Genomic DNA, 21,549 nt, shown 5'->3' with positions numbered 1-21,549 from the left:
ACTTTGGGTTGGATTCCTCCTGGTTTCCTCAGCTTGCACTGTGTAACTATCTGTGCCTTAGGCTGGCCGCAGTGCTCCCACTGAAAGCTCTTTTGTATTGGTCTTGCCGCACTTCTATAACTCTCCTCAGAATTTAGAGAAAGCAATCTATTCTGCAGTCTGTGTTGTGCTTGTTGATAGGTAATTTTTCCAAGACAGGGCATGTGTGTGTTCATTGTCTTTTTAACTGATTCATGACCTTCTTGAGGATTGGTATTCTGTTGTCAAATGACGTGATATATTCCATTTACTATCTGAATGTGTTCTCGTTAGCTAATTTCTGAAGCCTTGACTAAAATGGTAGCAGAGCCCTTTGACTAAGAAACTCATTCCAGTCACAAGGTGAAAGGAAGATATCAGTCTTGAACCTGTAGGAAATAGAGCCAAGAGAAAAGATGAGGACCTCTCTGCAGTGGAATTTTCTAGAGCTAGAAGAAGGCAGGAGGCCAGGACCACTGAGCTCAGCAAAAGTTGCTACCTAGCAGGGAGTATTTTCTACAGTGTGGAAGTCAGACTCTCCAGTGAGGGTTGGGAACCCACATGGAATTATAGGGACTGAGTCATTCTTAAATATTCTTCTTTGATTTGGGGTGTTAAGGGGGAAAAGTATTGAGAAAAAAAATTTTTTTTTAGTATTGAGAAATGGCCTGTTAAATACCTGCAATTCTCAAAACCTCATGACATGTACAGAGCAGGGTTGTTATGACACTGTGGATAAATCCACCTAAATATTTTTGAACCTATATTCTGTTTTTTCTGGTGATTTCAAAATACCAGAGATGTTAACGACTTGTCTCCTTAAATGGACCCAGATATAAAAATGATTAGATTATTTACATGCAAGGAAGAGCTCTGAGTGAATTAGAAATAGCCAGATGTGGCAATTATAGGACTTGGGTTTGTTTGTTTGCTTTTAAACATTATTGTATTTTTTAAACAAAAAAACACACTCTCTTTTTATATAAAGTACAGAAAAACAAAAAGAAGAAAATAAAAATGCCATGATAAAAGTTGAAATTTTATTAAAGGGTTAATGGAAATAACTTGTTGAATATTTTCAGACTTTTACATTTAAAGATATATATGTACATAGGCAAACACATCTTAAAACATAAACAGGATCACAGTACAAATTGTTCAGGAACTTGCTTTTTTACTTAATACGTTACAACTATTTTTCCATATTAATAAATATTTTATCATTTCTAAAGTCTAGGTGCATTCTGTTGTACCTATGTGCCAAAATTTAACCAATTCCCTTTTACTGGTTGTTTGGGCTGTTTCTAATTTATCATTATTATAAACAATGCATCATTTCACATTATTGAAAATTTGATTATGCTTATTACTTTTTATTGCTATTCAAAGTCACTGAGAAACTTAGTTCTTGTTGGCAGGAGAGGCAGTTTTCTGAAGCAGACTCTATGAAAAGTGTTATGGATATAGTTGTTAAAATCCTTTCATATATATGTGCAAATGCTATGAATCATTGTCAGTTTATGGAACTGCTGAAAGAAATAGAACACAATTAATTTAATGATCTTATGTTCTTTGCCAATGCTTATTGGTTGAGTCCTGGAAGAGCTTTATAGATTTACTGTATTGTTAACTCTGATTTTCTGTAAACAAAAGGAATGCTTGCCAAATATTCAGTTATCAAAGACAAAAATGGCAGTGTGATTTATGTTTTCTCACCAATATCACAGTGCATATAAATGAGCTAAATTTGAATCTCCAAGGGAAGGGAAAACTTATTTGTGCCATAGCTAGACAGAGAAGATAATTTATGTTGAAACTGAAACTTTTCCTAATAAAAAAAAATATATATATAAATCAATAATAATGATTTTTTCTGGCATGGGTCAATATGCAAAAATTTCCATGTAAATTGGCTGCCAAAATTGTAAGAAAAATTTGAAGAACGCTTTGTTGATAATGATAAATTTAGAGTTGCATTTCAATTTATGAATTTTTTTTTGTTGAATTTGGTGTTATTAATCCTGAGATGACACAAGAGAGAGTAAATTTAATATAGTTTTGAAACTGAAATACTTTGCTTCAAAGTCAAATAAAGCCTCCTTTAAAAAAACAGTTTTGTCAATATGAATGCAAATATTAAAGTAAAATAATTTTTGGATACAGTTTGGGGAAGTTTTAAGTATGTTTGGAACAACTTGAGTATACAAATCTATTCTTTTCCTGTAGATTTCATTAAATCTAACTACAGTGAAAGTATTTCCAAGTACATGAATTGAGATATCCTTTAATAAAAAATACACATTGGATGTTGAAGACTTTTCATGAAAATGGAATGTAAAATATCTCAATAATTTTTACATTGATTACATGTTGAAATGATAATATTTTAGACATGTTGTTAGGTGCCTTCAAGTCAGTTCTGACTCATAGCGACCCTATGTACAACATCAAGAACTGTGCTATCCTCACAGTCGTCATCATGCTTTAGTGTGTTATTGCAGCCACTGTATCAATCCCTCTCATTGAGGGTCTTTTTTGCTGACCTTCTACTTTACCAAGCATGATGTTCTTCCCCAGGGATTGGTCCCTCCTGATAACATGTCCAAAGTATGTGAAACGAAGTCTCACCATCCTTGCCTCTAATGAGCATTCTGGGCATACCTCCTCATTCTTCTGGCAGTCCACAATATATTTAATATTCTTCAATAACACCATAATTCGAAGGCATCAATTCTTCTTCTGTTTTCCTTATTCACTGTCCAGCTTTTGTATGCGTATGAAGTGACTGAAAACACCATGGCTTGGGTCAGGAGCACCTTAGTCTTCCAGGGGACATCTTTGCTTTTTAAAACTTTAAAGAGATCTTTTGCAACAGAGATGCCCAACGGAATACATCGCTTGATTTCTTGACGGCTGCTTCCATGCATGTTGATTGTGGATCTAAGTAAAATGAAATCCTTGATAACTTCAATATTTTCTCTGTTTATGATGATGTTTTTTATTGGCCCATTTGTGAGGATTTTTGTTTTCTTTATGTTGAGGTGTAATCCATACTGAAGGCCGTAGTCTTTGATCTTCATCAGTAAGTGCTTCAAGTCCTGTTCATATTCAGCAAGCAAGGTTGTGTCATATGCATTGTGCAGGTTGTTAATGATCCTTCCTCCAATCCTGATGCCACGTTCTTCTTCATATAGTCCAGCTTCTCAGATTATTGGCTCAGCATACAGATTGAATAAGAATGGTGAAAGGATACAACCCTGACACACAACATTCTTGACTTTAAAACACACAGTATCCTCTTGCTCAGTTCAAACCACTTCCTCTTGGTCTGAGTACAGGTTCCTCATGAACAGAATTAAGTGTTCCAGAATTCCCATTCTTTGCAATGTTATCCATAATTTGTTATGATCCACACAGTTGAATGCCTTTCCATAGTCAATAAAACACAGGTAAACGTTTTTCTGGTATTCTCTGCTTTCAGCCATGATCCAACCCTTGTTCCACATCTTCTTCTGAATCCAGCTTGAATTTCCGGCAGTTCTTTGTTGATGAACTGCTGCAAACGTTTTTGAATAATCTTCAGGAAAATTTTACTTGCCTGTGACATTAATGATAAAAAAAAGAAAAAGAAAAAAATATTGTTCTATAATTTCCGCATTCTGTTGGATCAGCTTTCCTTGGAATGAGTACAAGTATGGATCTCTTCCAGTTGGTTGGCCAGGTAGCTGTCTTCTAAATTTCCTGGCACAGACAACTGAATATCTCCAGCACTGCATCCCTTTGTTGAAACATCTCAATTGGTATTCCCTCTATTCCCGGAGCCTTATTTTTCAACAATGTCTTTGGTGCAGGTTGGACATCTTCCTTCAGTACCATTGGTTCTTGATCAAATGCTACCTCCTGAAATGGTTGAATGTTGGCCAGTTCTTTTTGGTACAGTGACTCTGTGTATTCCTTCCATATTCTTTTGATTCTTCCTGTTTCGTTCAATATTTTCCCTGTAGAATCCTTCAATATTCCAACTTAAGGCTTGAATTTTTTCTTCAGTTCTTTCTGCTTGAGAAATGCTGGGTGTGTTCTTCCCTTTTGATTTTCTATTTTCAGGTCTTTGCGCATTTAATTATAATACTTTGCTTTGTCTTCTTGAGCCGCCCATTAAAATCTTCAGGTCTTTTACTTCTTCATTTCTTTCTTTCGCTTTAGCTACTCAATGTTCAACAGCAAATTTCAGAGTCTCTTCTGACTTCATTTTGGTCTTTTCTTTCTTTCCTGTCTTTTTAATGACCTCTGCGTTCTTCATGTGTGATACCCTTGATGTCATTCCAAACTCACCTGGTATTTGATCGTTAGTGTCCAATGCTTCAAATCTATTCTTGAGATGGTTTCTAAATTCAGGTGGGATATACTCAAGGTCATACTTTTGTTCTTCTGTACTTGTTCTAATTTTCTTCAGCTTCAACTTGAATTTGCATGTGAGCAATAATGGTCTGTTCCACAGTCGGCCCCTGGCATTGTTCTGACTGATATTGAGCTTCTCCATCGTCTCTTTCCACAGATGTAGTCAGTTTGATTCCTGTGTGTTCCATCCGGCGAGGTCCACATGTATAGTTGCCGTTTATGTTGTTGAAAAAATGTATTTGTGATGAAGAAGCCATTGGTCTTACAAAATTTCATCATGCAACCTCCAGCGTTGTTCCCATCACCGAAGCCATATTTCCAGCTACCAATCCTTCTCTGTTTCAATCTTTCACATCAATTGCCAGTAATTATCAATTCATCTTGATTGCATGTTTGATCAATTTCAGATTGCAGAAGTTGGTAAAAATCTTCAATTTCTTCATCTTTGGCCTTAGTAGTTGGTGCATAAATTTGAATAATAATCATATTAACTGGTCTTGTAGACGTATGGCTACTTCAAGATCTTGAAATGTTCTTTTTGACGACGATTATGACACCATTCCTCTTCAATTTGCCATTCCCAGCATAGTAGAGCATATGATTGTCTGATTCAAAATGACTAATACCAGTCCATTTCAGCTCACTAATGCCTAGGATATCAATGTTTATGTGTTCCATTTCATTTTTGACGACTTAAAATTTTCCTAGATTCGTACTTCATACATTACATGTTCCAATTATTAATGAATGTTTGCAGCTTTTTCTTCTCCTTTTGAGTCATATTTAGACATATTGGGTTACACAAAATATATTATTAAATTTAACCTATTTCTTTTTCATATTTAAAATTGCATTTAAGCTCAGATTATATTTCTGTTGCACAGCCCTACTCTTGGATTTTTTCCCAAAGTCCCAGCAGCATTATAGTTTTGTCAAAAAGTTTCAAAGTCCAAAAGATGTCAGTATCTAGTTATATATAGAAGCTCACCCAGATGAAGAATGTTAATTGTTGTGAAGTGCCAAGTTGTCTCTAAGTCACTGACATACTCTGCCATTGTTCTCTCCCTTTGTAATCTAGAACATCTGTTTGTGAGACACCTGGTCAGAGTTCAAGGTCCTTAAGAACTTAGTCTGTATATGGAGGAACTGAACCAGTACTTCCGACCTGGTTATCGTTTACTTCAATCAACTTAGGTAAATGCTGGCTGGGAGGATAACCAGAAATCTATTCCTATAGGATTATGTCAGTCAGTATTGATATGCTCACCTGTGCCTGAATACAAATGGTTTCATAACACCAGGTCTTTATGAGGTAAGACAACAGCTGGATTCATTGTGTAAGTTCCTGAAAGAGAACAGAGACCAGCCAGGATCAATACATTCCTGGTTCGGTTAAGGAGAGATTGCCACTGGCTATAATTCAGGGGGAAACAAATAATTGGAAGCATCTCCCTATCTCCCCTAGCCACCTTTTGCATATTCTCTTCATGTCTGGACTCATTTTTGATTCAGAGCATTTGTGGTAATGATGTCTTATGATTCAAAAAACAAACAATTATTGGACTTAAATCAGAAGACCTGGGTGAGAGGTCCCGTCTTGTTTACTGCATACATGACTGGGTAAATTACATAGTCTCTGTTTTCTAGTCTGGTTTAGATCAGAAGATCTGTAAAGGACCTTTTAGAACAAAGGTTCTGTTTCCCTAAGTTGTTCTGGCTGTAGCTGGGACACAGAATCCAAACTTCTGAGGGCTGAGTATGTAAAACTCTCTTAAAATCTGAATTCCATTCTTCGACTGGGATTTGAAAAAAACCAAACCCATTGCCATAGAGTTGATTCTGACTCAAAGCCGCCGGTTTTTATTTCATCAGAACAAGAGCATGGAATACACTCGTGCAATTTTCTATTTATAGTGAATCAACATTACACTGTTTTGCAAGAGCTACTTGATATTTTCCCCTAATCAAAAATAAAATAGACAAGAAGGAAGATTTTGAAATGCTGTTGCATTTCTAATCTTGTTTTCTATTTACAAGCTTGGGATCTTAATCGTGAAAGGTTGTATGTAAAATAGCATTATGGAAAAAATAACCAAGGAATCATATTTCCTTTTTCTCACTCATTTGATAAAGCCTTCAAACGTTAGTCTGAGTTAACTTTTAGTGGTATTAGAAGTGGAAACTAGCTCTCCAGGGTAGATAATTTTTATGCTAATTTCCTACACCTCAATGTACACACTTATTATAGGGCATGTGAATGATCCATTCACTGAATGAAGAAAAATTATTCCAAATGATTATTGATGAGTTAATCAAGATAACCATGTCAACTTTCTTTATCCATTAGTGGTAACATCTACAGTATTTCACAATCATAATAATAAAAGAGCCAAATGCTAATGGGCGAGGTAATCAAACCTTAATGAAGAACAGTGAAAAATCTTCTTTTAAAAATAGTTTACAGTTTTCATAATCACTGAAGTGGTCAGTTAATCCCAAGATTCTTCATATTTCATAATGTGTTTTTACAGGTTTTTTTCCTTCGTTTCAAAAATAGTCAAGTTTTCCTAACGTAAGAAAAAGTAGCAACAAATGGAAAGGAATTCCTCTTTTTAAATGAATGCAGATTTAAAAAGTAATTCATACTTCAGTGATGACTTAAAATGGGGTAAATATTCATTTAAAAACTCATAATTGTACTTTTATGCTTTTCCTTTTATCTTTATCCTTTCATTCAAATTTGGTAATTTTATTAATATAAACTTCGACAAGTGTGAACTTGCGATTGTCATATATATATATTTGATTTAAATATATGTTGGTTTATATTGCTTCTGATATCCTAATGTACTGCCATAATAATCTGAGTGTCTGCTACCCACAAACCTTTTTGAGAAAAGCAAATCAAAGTTGTTTCTGGTGCATATGTCACTATACTTGGTGTCATGTAACCAGGCACCATTAACTAAACATTGCTGGGGAGTGGCAACTGACTTGAAGATACTCAGTTATGTACAAATTGGCCCGTGACCTGTAAGATAGCTTGACACAGGAGCTCTGCCCCAAAAGTCACACTATACTGAACGGTGACTGGGCAACCCAATCAGATTCTTTGGACCCCTGAATCTGAGCCATACCAAGAGAGCTAGGAGACAGTGGAGTGGTTCAGAGAAAAAGCAATGGGCAGAATCCATGAGGTAGCAGATGCCTTTGGTAAGCAGAATCCATGAGGTAGACATGGAGTGGAGTGAAGCAAATCCTTAAAGGAAGCCACGAGTAATGGCAGCGTGGGTTTTCTGATGGGTCACTCGAGTTGTTCTTGGTTGATTAGACCTACTGCTACACCCTGAGGGGATTTCTAGTTGACTGCGTGGTTTGGCTGTGCCAATGATTTTCAAACTGTTGCCCGTGGATCCCTAGGGGTTCCAAATTGTTTACAGGCCTCCACAAGGAAGCATGGGATACCACCTTCAGCATCAACCAGAATAGTGTGTTTTATTTCATTTTGTATATATTTTTTTCCACATGAGAGCTCATTAGAAGGAAGAGTTCTACTGCAATTGAAAACTTAAAAAATATCATCCTTTCAGGGACTCACAGTTTGCATGTTAAAGAAAATCCACTTTAACTTTTGTTAAACATCATCTTGAAATGTAGGAGACTACATTTCTCCTTCCAGACTCTTTCCTTTCCCCTCTATGCAATTATATATATATTAAAAACAAACAAACAAACAAACAAACATTTTCTGATGAAGTATCTATCACACGAGTCTTTAACTCTTTTGTCATTTTTTTTTTTTTTTTTTTAAACCAGGTACGTTTTAAAGCTACTCTGTGTCATTTATTCTCAGTGTGAATTGGGCAGTAGTCCCCAAGCCTGGCTGATTATGAGAATTATCTGGAAAGTGTTATAAATGCAGATTCCTGGACTATACCTTCGGTCTACAAGCTATGTGTCGTTCCTGGGGAAATCTGTATTTTGCAAGTTCCCTAAATAATTCTGATGCTCGCTCAGATTTCAGCAACAAGAAGTTGGATCAAGAGGGTACTGATTGCTTACGGGATACAGGAGATGGCATGGCAGGCAAATCAGGTGAGTATGATTCTAAGGGGAGAAATGGCAAAATCAGCCTAATTCACAACTTACTCCACAATTTAGAATTGGCTCCCCCAAAATTCCAAAACCAAACCCATTGGCACTGAGTTGATTCCAACTCACAGTGACCTTATAGCACAGAGTAGAACTGCCCCATAGGTTTTCCAAGGAGTGGCTGTGGATTTGAACTGCTGCCAAGCTCTTAACCTCTGTACCGCCAAGGCTCCAAGAAACATCAATTAAGTAGAAGCAGTCTTACTCTATACACTTAAAACTAGTAATTTGTGGAATACATTTAGAAGTCAAAGTGGGAAATAATAAAAATAATAAATGCATACACCTTGGTATTTTTATTTAAACTGAAAATGCCAAACGTTCCCTCATTTGCCAATCTTTTACGCAGGACCATGGCCTCATCTTTGCCTATGCACCTTTGCCTATGGCATCGTTCATCATCTTTCTTGCAGAAACCACACTTAAAACACTTCACTTGCTTTTTCAAGTTTCATTTTCCTTAAAGTGGTTACCTTGAGGAATTTTAAGACATCTGCAAGGCCATTTGATGAGTAATCAATTCTAGAATCTACACTTTAATGAAAAACTTCTCAAATCTAGTAATTACCTTACCTACTCACAATTCAAAGAACTCAGCTAAGTTCCTGTAGAAACAATTCTCTCTTTGCACTCATCATTCATTGGTTTACATAATACTTGATTAAATTATATATGTATGAAACAAACGAAAAAACCAAATCCATTGCCATTGAGTCGATTCTGACTCATAGTGACCATATAGGTCAGAGTAGAACTGCCCAATAGGGTTCCCAAGGAGAGCCTGGTGGATTTGAATTTCCAACCTTTGGGTTAGCTGCCATAGCTCTTAACCACTATGCCATCAGGGTTTCCATGAAGCAGATAGAAGGAGAATAAATATAGGCTTGGAAACAAATGCAATCGTCTTGCTAAGCAGACAACCCAACTGAAAGCACATGCTGGAGAATTGTCTGTATAAAATATAGGTTGTGTATCTGGTACATTTTGTTCATCAACCAATGTGTTGTGTAGAGGAAAAAGGGAGAGTCAGTTAATTTGGTGAGTTGGTTAAATAGAGGGTGGTTAAGAAAACTTGAACCGTACGTTACCCTGTGGATAGATGGAATAGAGTTTCGAAATCGAAAGTTAAATGGACACTGGCTTTAAATTTACTTTTTTATATATGAAATATGCTCTCATTTAAGGCCTCAAGCCTTTTTTCTTATACCCGAAATTTCAGTATATATTTATTTTGTACGAAGCACAAAACTGTGACAGCAACCAATGAGTTGGTAAGAAAGATTTCTTCCCTATGGCTTGGCTAGAATTATGTATTATTATATTAAAAATGTATCTTATGCAGCCTAGTATAGTCAAAACAAGCAAATAATAGAAAGAATTGGAGAAAGCCAAACTAAAGTAGTAAAAGAAATGGATTTTCAAAGCAAAGAAATCCCATTTATTACTTTAAAATGCACTAGATTGCCTATGCTGACCTAAAAGTTTTGTTTCTAATAGAGGACCTCAATGATCTGATGGTGACGTGTCAATTGTTGGTATGTAAGCAGTTATTGATATGTAAAGAAGCATGTCATATCTAATTTACCACCCATCTGTCAGTTTGTTATACTGTGGTAGCTTGTATGGTACTATGATGCTGGAAGCTACGTCACTGGTATTTCAAATGCCAGCAGGGTCACTCATAGTGGACAGGTTGCAGGGGAGCATTCAGAAAGACTAGAAAGAAAGGCCTGGCAATCTACTTTAAAATTAGCCAAAGAAAACTCTATGGATTGCAACAGAACACTGTCTGATGATCATGAGGATGGCGGGGGACTGGGCAATATTTTGTTCTGTTGTAAATGAGGTTGCCATGAGTTACAGCAGACTGGATGGCAACAAGAAACTTCTATGTAAAATGTTCAATAAATATTTGCTAAATGAATGATTAAAGTATGTGGGCCTATCCAGAGCGTTGAAGTTATTTTTAAAACTTCATCTCTACTATTTTTAAAATGTTAATTTGTTTACTAAAATTTTAAATAATAGTTTCCTGAAATTCATTCAGAGTTGTGGTACCTGGGGTTTTGTTTTCCTGGAAAGTGCATTCTGACGGGACGTGGAGTGATTAAGAGCATGGACTCTGGAGTCCAACTGAGTTCATGTCCCTGTTCTACTACTTACTCATTTGAAATAAGGCAGTCACCAGATTACAACAAGATCCCATCCTAAGTCTGTCTTTAAGCTGAATTTGTAGATAAATTGGGACAGGTACATATGGTCATTTAACATCAATTTGTCAAATGTTTGTCTTAGTACTTTAAAGGAAACCCTGGTGGCGTAGTGGTTAAGTGCTACGGCTGCTAGCCAAAGGGTCAGGAAGCTCGAATCCACCAGGCGCTCCTTGGAAACTCTATGGGGCAGTTCTACTCTGTCCTATAGGGTCGCTATGAGTCGGAATTGACTCGATGGCACTGGATTTGTTTTTTTTTTTTTTTTTTTGGATGCATATAGAACACTTAAGAAATGCTTCCAAACCATGCAGTGTTTTCATGAGTGTCACAAAGTAGTGTGTGCATGCGTTACTACAGACCATCGTATTTAGCTCAAATTTTTAACATGGTAGGTTTTATGGCAGTCCGTTCTTAAGTATGAGTTGTCCGTCAGGCGGACATTTGTAACCCTGGGGATGCCTGTATTGGACAAGCTAGTTTGACCTTTCAATGTCTCAGTTTTGTCACTGCAAAGTGGATGAACAATAACAGTTGCTACTTCATAGTTGTTATCAGGATTAAATGTGATAGACAATATTTGTTTATAGTAGGTACCGTTTGTTGAAAACACTAGCCTTTCTCCACTGAATTGCCTTTGTATCTTTGTCAAAAATTAGTTGTCCATATATGTGTGGGTGTATTTCTGGACTTCCAGTTCTATTCAACTGATCTAGTTGTCTATCTTTGTGCCAATACCAGACTTAATTACTGTGGTTTTATGATAAGTCTTGAAATCAGGGTAGTGTTAGTCCTTCCACTTTGTTCTTTTTCAAAATTATTTTAACTAGTCTGGATCCTTTGCATTTCCATATGAATTTTAGAATTAGCTGGTCAATTTCTAAGAAAAAACAAAAGCTTACTGAGGCTTTGTGTTTGCGTTAAATCTATAGAACAATGTGGACAAAATTAACATCTTAACGATATTGAGATCACAGACCCATGGAGAAGGTATATCCCTCCATTTATTTAAGTCTTCTTTAATTTCTCTCAGCAATGTTTTGTAGCTTTCACTGTATAGGTCTTGCACAACCTTTATCCGATTTAACCCTAAGTATTTTTTATTTTATTTTATATTTTTCGATGCTATTGTAAATGGTATTGTTTTATTAAATACAGTTTATAATTGTTGGTTGTTAGTATGTAGAAATACAATCGATTTGTTCTTGAGATGTTGAAGTTTTCTATAAATTTTAGAGATTAGCCCTTTGTCACATATGTCGTAGCCCAAAATTTTTCCCCAGTCCGTAGGTTCTGTTTTGGTGAAGTCTTTTGATGAGCAAACATGTTTAATTTTTAGGAGATCTCAATTATCTAGTTTATCTTCTGGTGTTTGTGCATTTTTAGTTATGTTTGGTATACTATTTATGCCCTAAATACATTTGATTTTTATATATTGATCCCTTATACCACAACCTTACAAAATGTACTAATTCTAGTAGCTTTTTTTTTGTAGATTCCATCAGATTTTCTACATAAGTGATGATATCATGTGCGAATTAATAGTTTTTCTTCTTCCTTGCCAATCTGGATGTCTTTTATTTCTTCTCTTTGCCTTATTGTCCTGGCTAGAACCTCAAGTACAATGTTATAAAGAAGTGGTAAGGACGAACATACTTGACTTGTTCCTGATCTCAGAGGGGAAGTATTTAGTCTTTTACTATTAAATATAATGTTAGCTATAGAGTTTTCGTAGATACTATTTACTAGGCTGGGAAATTTTCTTTTTATTCCTAGTTGGCTGAGAATTTTTATTAGAAATGTATAGTGCGTCTGTCAAATTTTTTTCTGCTTCTATTGATATGATCATATGCTTTTGCTTTTTTAGTTTGTTAATATGGTGAATTACGTGGGTTGATTTTAAAATGTTAAGCCAGCCTTGCTTTTCTGGGATAAAATGCTCCTAGTCATGATGTATTATCTGTTTTACATTCAACTTGTTAAAATTTTGTTTAGAATGTTTGTATCTATGTTCACGAGGAGTATTGGTCCGTAGTTTTCTTTTCTTGTAGTGTTTTTGTCTGGTTTTGATATGAGGATAATGCCGACCTCATAGAATGAGTTAAGAATAGTCCCTCCAACACAACAGAGAGTCCTGGATGGAGCAGGAGAAAAGTGTGGAGCAGAACTCAAATTCATGTAAAAAGACCAGACTTAATGGTCTGACAGAGACTGGAGGAACCCCCAAAACTATGGCCCCCAGATGCTCTGTTAACCCAGAACTGAAACCATTCCAGAAGGCCACTCTTCAGACGAAGATTAGACAGGACTATAAAACAAAAAATAATTCACTTGAGGAGCTTGCTTCTTAGTTCAGTCAAATACGGGAGACCAAACAGGCAGCTTCTGTCTGGAGGCAGGATGAGAAGGTAGCAAGGGATAGGAACTGGTTGCATGGACACAGGGAACCTGGGGTGGAAAGGGGGGAGTGTGTTGTTACATTGTGGGGATTGCAACTAATGTTACAAAACAATATGTGTATAAATTTTTGTATGAGAAATTAATGTGAGCTGTAAACTTTCACCTAAAACACAATTAAAAAAAAAGTCCCTTCCCTTCAGTTTTCTGGAAGAGTTTATGTAGAATTGGTATTATTTTTTCCTGAAATGTTTGATAGAATCCACCAGATGGCTTTACTTTTCTTTGTGGGAAAGTGCTTTGTTTTTAAAATTTTTATTTATTTTGTTGCTATTGTTGAGAATATATACAACAAAACATACACCAATTTAACAGTTTCCACATGTACAGTTCAGTGACATTGATGACGTTCTTCGAGTTGTGCAACCATTCTTACCCTTCTTTTCCAAATTGTTCCTCCCTCATTAAATAAACTCACCACCTCTTAAGGTTCTAATCTTTCCAGTTGCTCCTGTCAATTTGATCTCATATAGATAGTTCTTAAAAGAGTATAATCCTCAAGGCAGACATTTTTTTTTAGTTAAGCTAAACCATTGTTTGGTTTTAAGAAGAATTCAGGGAATATTTTTGGTTTAAGGTTTAAAGGTTTTCTTAGGGCAATAGTTTGAGGGGTTTATTCAGCTGCCATGGCTTGAAAAAGCTGGGAGTCCATGAGAATTTGAAATTCTGTTCTGCATTTTCCCCCTTTTGATCAGGATTTCTCTATAGAGTCCTTGATCAAAATGTTTGGCTATGGTAGCTGGGCACCATCCAGTTCTTTTGGTCTCACGGCAAAGGAGGCAGTAGTTCATGGAAGCAATTAGCCATACATTCCACATCCTCCTCCTATTCCTGAGTCCCCTTCTTCCTCTGTTGCTTCAGGCAAATAGAGGCCAATTGTTCCTTGGATGGCCACTTGCTTTGTGGGAATATTTTTAACTACAAATTTAATTGCTTTAATAGATTTAGAGCTATTCAGATAATCTATTTCTTCTTGAGTGAGTTTTGGTAGTTTGTATCTTTCAAGGAATTTGTGCATTGTGTGTAAGTTGTTGGATTTGTAGGCATAAAGTATTCACAAGATTCCCTTATTATGATTTTACTATCTGTAGAATCTGTAGTGATATTACCTCTTATTCCTGATATTAGTAATTTGTGTCTCCATTCTTTTTTTCCTTATCAGTTAATCTAGGAATGTATAAATTTTACCGATTTTCTCAAAGAACCAGTTGTCAGCTTCATTTTTTTTTTTTTTTGGTTTTTCTGCTTGCTACTTTATTTATTTCTGCTGTGATCTTTATTGTTTTCTTTCCTCTGCTTAACTTACGTTCAATGGCAGAGGCCATTGATTTAAGTCCTTTCTTCCTTTCTAATGCAAGCATTTCAAGCAATATATTTCTAAGTACTGAACTAGCAGTTTCCTACAAATTTTGTTGTGTTTTTATTTCATTTCATTCAAAAAACTTTCTAATTTTCCTTTTTTTTCACCCTGACCCATGAGATATTTGAAGTGTGTTCTTTAGTTTTCAAGTATTTGGGAATTTTCTAGAGATCTTTCTGTTATTGATTTTTAATTTAATCCAATTATGGTCAGAGTCTTTGTACTTTAAAGGTAAAATTTATTGAGATGTGTTTTACAGCCCAAATATGATCCATCTTGGTAAATGTTCTATATGCACTTGACAAGAATGTGTGTTCTTCTGTTTTTCTGTGGAGTGTTCTATAAATATCAGTTATGTCAAGTTAGTTGATTATATTCAAGTCTTCTACATCAGGGGTCTGAATCTTTTTTTTTTTTTTTAAGAGTCAGATGGTAAATATTTTTGGCATTATGGGCCATACATTCTCCGTCACAACTACTCAAATCCTCAGTTGTAGCAGGGTATAAATGGGTATGTCCGTATTTGGCCTACAATGAACTGGGTTGGAACCTCAGGCCATAGTTTTCTAACCCTTGTTCTATATACTTACTGATTTTCTTTCTACTTGTTCAATCCATTATTGAGAGATGACTTTTGAAGTCTCTGATTATAACTGTAGATTTGTCTATTTCTTCTCGCAGTTTTGTCAGTTTTTGCTTCATGTGTTTTGAAGCTCTCTTATTAGGTGCATAGATGTTTAGGATTTCTATGTCTTCTTGATGAATTGACCTTGTTATAATTTTGAAATGACCTTCTTTATTCTGGTAACATCCTTTGATTTGAAATCTACTTTGTCTCATATGAGTATAGTCTTAGCAATCAATTAGTTTCATGCTTTTACTTTAACCTATTTATATCTTTACATTAGAGTGGGGTTCTCTCAGGCAGTATATAGCTTAGTCTTGCTGTTTTATACAATTTGAAAAATCTCTGCCTTTTAATGTCATATAGACTGTTTACATTTAATGTAATAATTGATATGTATATATTTAAATCTATTAGTTTTATTTTCTATTTGTCCCATCTATTATTTGTTCATGGAGCCCTGGTGGCACAGAGGTTAAGAGCTTGGCTACTAACCAAAAGATTGGCAGTTTGAATCCACCAGTTGCTCCTTGGAAACCGTATGTGGCAGTTCTACTCTGTCCTATAGAGTCTCTATGAGTCGGAATCGACTCGACCACAATAGGTTTGGTCTTTTTTGGTTATTATTTGTTCAGTTTTTCCTTTTTTTCTACTGACTTTTTGATTGAGTGAGCATTTTTTATTAAAAAGTTTATATTATCTTTTTTGGCTTACTAGTTATAATGCTGTTTTGTTATTTTAGAGTTGCTTTGGGGTATGTGGGAACACTGGTGACATAGTAGTTCAGTGCTATGGCTGCTAAACAATAGGTTGGGAGTTTGAATCCACTAGGCACTCCTTGGAAACTCTATGAGGCAGTACTACTCTGTCCTATAGGGTCACTATGAATCGGAATCGAACTGATGGCAACGGGTTTGGTTTTGTGTTTTTGGTTAAGGGTGTATAGTACACATACTTAATTTATCATAATTTACCTTTAAGTGATATATAACTTCATGTATAATAAAGAATCTTGTAATAAAATATTTACATTTTTTTCTCTCCTGGATTTTATGCTATTCGTGTCAAACACTTTATTACACCAAACCAGAAAAAAAAAAAAAATGTTGCCATTGAGTTGATTCCTACTCCTAGCAACCCTATAGGACAGAGTAGAACTGCCTCATAAGGTTTCCAAGGAGCAGCTGGTGGATTGAACTGTCAACCTTCTGGTTAGGAGCTTATCTCTTAACTGCTGCAGCACCAGGACTCCAGTATAAAGCCTACATTGCCCGGTATTCCTAGGCAGTCTCTCATTCTAGTACTAACCAGGCCCAACTCTGCTTAGCTTCCGAGATCAGACAAAATTGGGTGTGTTCAGAGTGGTATGGTCATAGGCACTTTATCACACATATGCTATAAAACCCACAGTACCTCATTATACTTTTTGCATAAACAGTTAATTATCTTTTAAAGAGATTTAAAAAATATTTATTTAAATAATAAGAATAATATCTTTGATCTATTACCATTTCTGATGCTCTCTATTCTTTTATATAGAGCCACATTATCATCAAGTATCATTTTCTTTCTGACTGAAGGACTTCCCTAACATTTCCTGAAGTGTGTGTCTGCTGGTGTTGAATTCTTCCAACTACTGTATGTCTGAAAATGTCCTAATTTGGTTTTGTATTTGAAAGATATTTGTGCTGGGTATAGAATTCTATGTTGACAATTTTTTTTCTTTTGGTATTAAAAAAAAATTGTTCCAATATCTTCTCACGTGCATTGCTTTTGATGATAAAGCTGCTGTCAACCTTATTATTGTTCCCTTTTATGTAACCTTTTTCTCTGACTGGTTTTGAGCAATTTGTCTATGCTGTAGTTTTCTTCATATTTGGTGTGTCTTTTTTTTTTTTGCAATATATCATCTGCTGTTAATTCTACCCTTGTAATGTTCAATTCCAGAAGATTAATTTAGATCTTTTTTTATATCTCCCATGTCTCCAATTAACTGTTGAATGTACAGAATATAGTTATGATAACTGTTTTAATGTCGTTGTGTGCTAATTCTAGCATCTGTGTTAGTTCAGGGCCAGTTTCAATCAACTGATTTTCCTTTTCAATTTAAGGCTTTTTTTTTTTTTTTTGCTGTTTTGTATATCTTGCAATTTTTGGATTCCAGACATTATGAGTTTTACCATGCTGAATGCTAGACAAGGTCTCTGAGTGGTGCAAATGGTTTGCTCTTGGCTACTAAAAGGTTGACAGTTTGACCCCAACCAGTGGTGCTGCAAAAGAAAGGCCTGGTGGTCTGTTTCCATAAAGATTACAGGCAAGAAAACCCTATGGAGTTCAGTTCTACTCTGTACACATGTTTGTTTGTTTGTGGATGCTAGATATTCTTGTGTAGCAGTAAATTTTTTGAGTTTATTTTCTGGGATATAATTAAATTACTTGGAAACTGTTTTATTTTTTCAAGTCTATCTTTTTAAAATTTGTTGAGTGGAACCTGAGCAATATTTAGACTAGGGTTAATTATTTCCCACTAATGAGGCCAGTCTCTTCTGAGTACTCTGCATATTGACTCTTGAATTATGTGGTTTTCTAGTCTGGCTGGTGGGAATAGGCACTCTTCCTAGCCATCTATGAGTGTTGGATACTACCCCCTATAATCCTTTCTGATGGTTTTTATTTCAGTTTTGGGTAGTTTCCTCACATATATGCTTTGATCAGTACTCTGCTTAACATTTGAGGGAAATCCTCTGCAAATCTCTAAGTTTCTTTCTCTGTATAGTTCTCTATTCTCCAGTACTCTCTTCTAGAGAACTCTAGCTACTGTGGTCTCCCTGAACTCTCAGCTCCATTTTATCAACTCTGGAAGTCCATCAGGCTCTGTCTGCATCTCCCTTCTTTGTACTGTAGCTTGGAAACTCTCTCAAGGAAGTAAGCTGATGCAATCACAGGGCTTACTCAGCTTGTCTCCCATCTCTCAGGGATCCCTGCTCTTTGTTGCCTTATGCCAAATTAAATGAAAACTGTTATTTCATATATTTTGTTTGCTTGTTTGTTTTGTTGTCATTGTTGTTTCAAGCGATACAGTACATACATTCCCTGTTACTCCATCTTGGCTGAAAGCAGAAGTTTTGCCATTAACTATTATTTTTGTCGTTTCAACCAAGTGTTCACGCCAACCGAAATGTTATCCACTTTGCAAGCAGGAAGGAATCTACAAGTTGAGCCTAGCAAATGGAAAGGCAATAGATACCATGAAGGGGCTGAGGACATTAATTAATGGGAAAAATAATTTTTAAAGCTATGTGCTCATTCATCCCACTGTCAATAATAAATGAGGTATTTCCATCATATTAAAATAACTCATCACTAAAGAAGAAAATTAAAGATTGGAGGGCAGGGGGTTAGGAAAGGCATAAGAAATTTTTAGAAGCAACAAAATAAAACTAAGAGGAGTTAATTTCAGAGCAAGAAAGATGTTCGATTGATGTTGTCTTTGAGTCAGAAACTTCTGTGAACAATAAGGATAAAGAACTGGATTTTTTAATTTATTTCTTTTATCAGTTTTTCTTCTGTGTAACTCTGATGGTTAAAATTATGTGTCAGTTTGTCTGGGCCATGATTCTCAGTGGTTTGGCAATAATGTAAATGTAATGATGTAATTTGGCAGACATTGGACTGATTGTTCTTCCATAATGTAATCATATTTTTATTAATGTAATCACTTCCATGATGAGATCTGATACAATGTAATCACCTCCATGAAGAAATCTACTATGAGCAGCCAAGCAGGTGTAAGAGGAGTTTCCTGAGGAGTGTGGTCTGTATCCAATATACATGGACATTCTGGCAAAGCTCACTGGCTTTTGCTCACTCTGGATCCTGCATCCAGCTTGTCATCATCTGACCTCTGGTTCTTGGAACTTGAGCTAGCAGCTTACCTGCTGATCATGGGATTCATCAGCCTCCATAGCCTTTGAGCCAGTGGCCTGCCATCTGACCTGCTGATCTTGGGTTCATCAGCCCCTGCAGCTATGTGAGTCAGCAGAAGCCTCCTGCCTGATGCCTGACTCATGGACTTGGGGCTTGCCAGCCTCTACAATTGTGTGAACCATTTCCTTGAGATAAAGCTCTCTCTCTCTCTATGGGGGAGGGGGATTCATTGGTTTTTGCTTCTCTAGAGGACCCACCCTAAGACAGATAAAATGCCTTAATTAATTTTTACAAATAACTATGCTTATAGGAGACCAGCAATGAAACATAATAAATGAAATTGTATAGCAAATAAGTATTTGACCATTGAGTAAGGAGAATGTTAAATACAAAATGAGACCACCCTCTTCACTGGGAATTCTGATAGAATATTGAGTCATTTGGGAAGGGAAGCTAGGAGTCCCTGAAATCTTTCTAAGGAGGACTGGCAAATCAACCCTGTGGCTGACGTCTCTTCCCTATTAATACTTTTATATAGATAAAATCAGATTTTAAAAAGTAAATAACAGAGTCGGTCTGAAAGAAGAAAAGAAGGTGTAACCAAAGAGCAAATTCAGGCTGATGACATGAGAAGAGTGGGTGCTGAAGAGTGGGTTTCTTCATTTTTCTGTGTTGTTGTTGTTAACTGCCATGGAGTCACCCTCTAACTCATGGTGACTCCATGCACAGTGGAATGAAATGTGGCCCAGTCCTGCACCATTCCTACGATCAGTTGCTGACCAGATCATTGTGATCCATAGGGTTTTCATTGGATGATTTTCAGAGGTAGATTACGAGGCTTTTCTTCCTAGTCTGGAAGCTCCACTGAAACCTGTTCAGCATCGCAGTAACACACAAATCTCCGCTGACAGACAAGTGGCGGCTGCGCATGAGGTGTATTGCTGGAAATCAAATTTGGTTCTCCTGCATGGAAGGTGGGAGTTTTATCGCTGTACCATGGAAACTTTCCTATCCCAACCCAAATCCATTGCCGTCCAGTCAATTCCGACTTATAGTGACCCTATACCCAGGTAAGCTAATTATCTACCTCTGCACTCAAGGAAGAAATGGCTTCTCTAATGGTTAAAGCAGGAAAGAGGTCCATGCCTCTTTCACAGAGCAGCCTGTCCTCAGATCAAGCTTGTTTCCTACTCTGCCATGCGATGAGCCTCCTGCATCGAGCTGGAGACTGACCTGAGGTTGTCCAGCTCCACCAGTGCCTCTTTGGAAAAGTCTGACTTATTTAGAGCTGAATTAGGAAACCCACTGTGACTACACTTTTAATTTACAAGCTCCAGTCTAGCTTTTATCCTTGATAAAGCTGATAGACTCCTGTGTCTATCACTCAAAAGTTGGGAGGAGAAGAGAGAGATGCTTTTGTTAGTCTGTTAGAACATCGCAGGAGGGTAGAGTGGGCAAGGGGATTGTGCCCGGACACTGACTCCGGTTGTATTTGTACTTCACATTGTTTAGCCAGAAGCAGAGCATCTTAATGTCACCCATTTGGTTGTAGCAAAAGTGTATAAATGTTGTTTCCTATTACCACACTATTTTTGCAGGAGACATTCCTATATTTTGCTACTTAGTAAGATAAGCCACATCTCCCCATCTCCATGTTATGCACTATCCCTGGATCTCACGCTGCCTCTGACTCTCACTACACTCAAGCCTTATGCCAAAGATTCAGTGATGGAGTGAACTTGAGGAATGGAGTAAGCAAGTTTGTGACTCATCTCCCCTGGTAATAAAAGACACCAGAAATTTTAATGATTTGCTCTTAAAGTCATGGTAAAATGAAAATGAAGAATCCTTTAATTCAAAAGCCCCAACAGCTCTGTCAGAAATGTCACATATCTTTAAGCACAAGCTGGCTGGGGCACCTTCCACACACCATAGTCCAGCCCTGTCACTTGGCCCCAGAGACACATGAAGATCCTTTCCAAGATCTTGAAGCCTGGGATATCACCCACACTTGACATTTCTCATTGGGGCAAAATGGGTCAAATGTACAAAGATCATCACAAGGCCCCAGGCCCCCTGGTGAGCTCTGGTAGCACCAGCTGAGTTCTCTCCCCATGACCTGGTCTCCAAATTTGATGATAACATACACCTTCTGTGTTTATTACAGGATCTATTGAGGTCTGTTTCTTCAGATCCTTCTGTGGAATGTCTAAGAATTTGTTCAATTTGTAAAATTATGAGAAATCTCATCTGGGTGCTTCACTACAGCCTTATTAGGCAAGAGACCATGTTAGGTTTTACATCTCTTCTTCTTCGAGATTATTGAAATATCTAGCCATGTAGAAATTCAAATATCTCTTAATGAGGTAATCTGTGCTGACTTCTAGGCAGAAACTTTGGTT

The 21,549-nt window shown here is 36.5% G+C and overlaps 1 pseudogene; it reads right to left on the bottom strand.

Annotated features, from left to right (window-relative positions):
* Window positions 1–16,479: 16,479 nt before the first annotated feature.
* LOC111750377 (5S ribosomal RNA) lies at window positions 16,480–16,598 on the bottom strand (annotated as a pseudogene).
* Between the last annotated feature and the right edge of the window lie 4,951 nt (window positions 16,599–21,549).

The sequence above is a fragment of the Loxodonta africana genome, chromosome 16 (assembly GCF_030014295.1).
Source record: "Loxodonta africana isolate mLoxAfr1 chromosome 16, mLoxAfr1.hap2, whole genome shotgun sequence".
NCBI lineage: Eukaryota > Metazoa > Chordata > Mammalia > Proboscidea > Elephantidae > Loxodonta > Loxodonta africana.
The sequence above is the reverse complement of the archived record's forward strand: the minus strand, read 5'-3'. Positions and strand labels throughout refer to the sequence as shown.